The sequence below is a fragment of the Centrocercus urophasianus genome, unplaced genomic scaffold, assembly GCF_019232065.1.
Source record: "Centrocercus urophasianus isolate 14NV4802_14NV808 unplaced genomic scaffold, USGS_Curo_1.0 seq_14, whole genome shotgun sequence".
NCBI lineage: Eukaryota > Metazoa > Chordata > Aves > Galliformes > Phasianidae > Centrocercus > Centrocercus urophasianus.
This window is the reverse complement of record NW_024884586.1, coordinates 19,717,111-19,721,288: the sequence shown is the minus strand read 5'-3', so window position 1 is coordinate 19,721,288 and position 4,178 is coordinate 19,717,111.

Below are 4,178 nucleotides of genomic sequence, written 5' to 3'. Positions count from 1 at the left end.
AGCCCCAAAAAAATGCTTTCTTGCAGATTCTGACAAGTTCTTTTAACTGATTTTTTTAAATACAAAGCTAAAATCAGTCTTGTAATCGTAAGCACTTTGTGTATTAGATACCCATGAACTGAACAAATGAGCCTGGAAGAAAAATGACAAAGTTGTTAGCTGCTACCACTCTAAAAATGGTATTATTTATACCATGAATGCAACCTTCCAACACTGATTCCTAATTTGTCCCCTACAGATATGCAGGACAGCAGTATTCAAGAGAAGTTTCTTCAAAGACCAGAGTCAGAATATGATACTCTACAACATCTCCACAAGGAACAAAAGGTCCAGTGCCAGTTGTGTGTTCTGGCAGTGTAAAATTTTACCATCTTTACCTGCTTGACAAGTGATTTTGCCATCTGCAAATGTGATCTTTCACCAAAACCACATTTTCAAACAAACAAACAAACCACAAATTATTAACAAAGAGGCCAGTTATTGTTTTGAACTGACAAACAGAAGACCTACATCACCAGAGGAAACAAGGCAGAGCAGGCACTTCTGCCCTGAAACCCAGATCCTAGGTCTTCAAAATAGTATTCTCTCTATGCATACAAAAAAAGGGTGGTGTGGAATTCTTGATTTTGTAGATTGAGATACATTCACATGTGCATACATATATAATTTACACACACCTCCATCTCCTGCAGAAGAGGTAAACATTGCTACACCACTTAATAATTCTTGAATTGCACCCACAAAGAACAATGACAGACATCAAAAAACAGCAAGGGACATTTTAAGATATTAGGCAACTGATCAAAATGCAGATAAACTATATTTAAGACATTTAGCTAAAACATCAGAAGTGATCAAAAGGACTTTACAGATATCTAAATCATTGCTATCTGAGAGACAGCATACTATTCTGAAAGAAAAACAGCACTAAAGCACAGCTATTTCTGCAACAGAGACTGACAAAAACTGGCTGATACACAGAAGACAGCGTTACATCACAAGAAGAGTAAGTCTGAACCAAAAGAGCAAAGAAAATCCTTCTTTTGCCCAGAGAGAAAGTGTTTTTTTTTTTTTTAACATCACTCTAGAACCAGAGTCAACAGGAGCAACTTGAAGACATACACAGTAACACGTGCAATATTTAACACCAGTGTCTTAATTACAGCTTAGCTTCCTAGGGAGATCTCAAACAAATCTACATGTGCATAACAAAATGAGCAACCATCATGGTAGAGACACTTATATTTTGAATTCCTAAACTTAAGATTTATTTTCACCGAAAAATGTTGTTATTGTTAAAATGATGTTACAAAAGAAAAAGAAAAACACCTGTCTCTTGAAGATCAAGGCTCACAATAGAAACTTCATAAGAGAGGGATCTCCAAGCAGAGATCCTTTCCCGCTGGCACTCAGCCCTTAAATGGGGTCTAAGAGAGGCGCAGCCAGGCTCCACTCCTTCTGGTCACACAGCTGATTGCCTTCACCTGTGCTCCCAGGGCTGCCTGGCTCCTTTCCCCAGGTGCTCAATCAGTGGTTCAGGCCATGACTCAGCAATTCCCATACAAGTGGCTTTCCATAAAACTTTTTCCATAATACTGTAGACCATGCTCATCCTGCAAAAACAGCTTTCATACATAAGTACAACATACCATACCATTTACCTTGCATTCTTGAGTTCTAATACCCATAGAAGTGACAGCAGTAAATCCTTGCACATGACAAAGTCTCCCTGAAACCATTCCTTTAGAGGTCAAATAGAATTGGGGCAGGTATTTTGCTGTTGGTTTTTTTCCTCCCACCTTCTCTGAGCAGCAGCAGTAGCACAGCTCTGCCCTGGGCTGAGCAGACACACAAGTGATCTGCAGCTGCTGATGTAGCAAACAGCCCATTCACTTGTGCTTCTCACAGGAGAAAGATGACAAGTGAAGATGGCATCTCAGAAATGGGCCTTTACCAGAGAACATCTCCCGGAACACAGTTCCCATGATGTAGGCCAGCATAATAACATAGCTCAATTTCTGCCAACATAAATTGTTGGTAACTACTTATGCTTGCATAACTATAATAAAATCACCTTGTTAAGCCAAATTCATGAAGTCCATCCACAGAATTAATCAAAAGTATGAATAGAACCTAAGTGTCTTTCAGTTCAACATTCCCAAGCACTTAGGTAATTCAAAAGTAGGACCTGATTATAAGTTTCACATAAAGTAACATTATGACTTTTTATTCTCTTTAACCCTGCAGGGAAAACAAAAACAAACACAAAAACAAAGCTAAACTCATTAATCAACAGAATTCTCAACTCAGGAAAGCATATCTGAACATTTCCAACAGCACCAAAGAGAAGGCAAAGTCTGATCAAAGTCTGCTAAGAGTAACAGAAAGAAAAACACTACAGATAGTCTCAGAGTGTAGTCCGAACTTGTATCAACTGGTAACTTAAAAAACAACCATATATACAGGTGTGAAATGCTAAGAGCTGATAGGCAAAGTTACCAGGAATTGCTCATTGGCATAGAAATACTCCTAGCCATACTAACAGCCAAAGTACTGTATTAAAAATAAATAAATAAATAACCAGAAATAAGCACTCTTATTTAATTCAATGACAGACTGTAAAAGTCCACTTTCATTTGTCAATTTTTCAAGTCTTTTCACAACCTTTAGAGGAGACAAAGCTGATACCTCGGGAGAAAATTTCACCTTCTTACGCAGAGAGAACTCAAGTAATCAAATATGTAGCATCAGTACCCCTAGACCTTAAGAGTTATAAATACAAATAAATACACCCTAAGCAGCATTGCAAAGAGGCTTCCTGGTGTATTTTTGCTTCTTAAATTGATTTTTATAGAAATTCAATACTTGCTACAAAAGAGATCTTAACAAAATACCCTTCAGAGCTGAGAGACAGCAGTTTTGCCTAAGTGCACTGCTGCTCTCTGGTGGGCCTCATCAGATCTTCTTCCTTATTAGTACGCCACCAAGCAGACCCTGGTGGAGCTGCACCTCAAAGATCATCAGGACTGCTTTGGGAGCTTGAAATTTAAAAACAAATGCAGCAAGCTATTGGTACTTACAAAAACAATAATAATTCATCACCTTAAAATCCTTGAATGGTGCAGCAGTTTGTTCCTTCCTCCACGACCTGATGCAGGAGATCCCAAAAATGATTTTCAGCACCAACAGCAGAGCGTCCTGTAGGACAACAAAACATTCTGAGAACCAAAACAAAAGTCAAGCGGTAACTTTTATAAGCAAAAACGTCTAAAGCTCTGCATGGTGTCACTGCAGGGCTACTGCAGCTCCTAAGGTATGAAGCATATATATGAAGTCACATAGGATCTTTTTCACTGGAATTAAATTAAAGCTAAGTCGTGCTGTCAGACACACTCCTGCTTTTGATTTCACTTTACAAGCAGATCATGGGGCCATGTGCATATTCCAGTTACGGAAGCTTACTGAGTTGCTTTGTGTAAGTAAGGTTCTAACTGGCAGAAAGCGCAGGATTTAGTGCGCAATAAGTGTGAGGTAAAACATACAGCTTAATCCTCAGCACAGAATTTGCATGCAGTAATTACAGTTTTCAAGTGTACCAAAATGCACACAGGTTCAGGTACTGCAGCTCAGCTGAGCAGCAGCACACTGGCCTGCAATAAGCCTAACCCAGCATCTGAAGTACAAATCCCTGCGTGATTAGCAAAGCGTGCTTGTTTTCTTTTGGCTGTTGCTGTGTTTTGTTTTTCAAATATATATAATAATATTCTAATGCAATTCACAATTATATTTCAAATTTTACTAGCAAATAAACTAAGTATAGCCCTACATGCATGTGTTTAATGGACTACCCAGAAAATACAACCATAGCAAATGAGGGACAGAACTTGAGGGCAGGCTGCATTCTGCAGTCTAGTCCAAGATCTGGCCTGAGAAGAGCAGCACTCAATGGCAACCAGCCCAAGCTCAGCCAACTACATTCATCCAAAATAGATATAACTGAACATGCAGCAGTTCTCAAACTGAAATTCCCCTCATCCTTTTCAGTCATTGAGCTTCATGGAAGTTAACGCTGTTGGACCACCATAAATGCAACTCTTATATACCTGAGTACAGCCTACAACACCCTCAGAACTAGGAAATCCTTAATAGTGTGCCCAGGTTTTAGGAACACAGTTCAA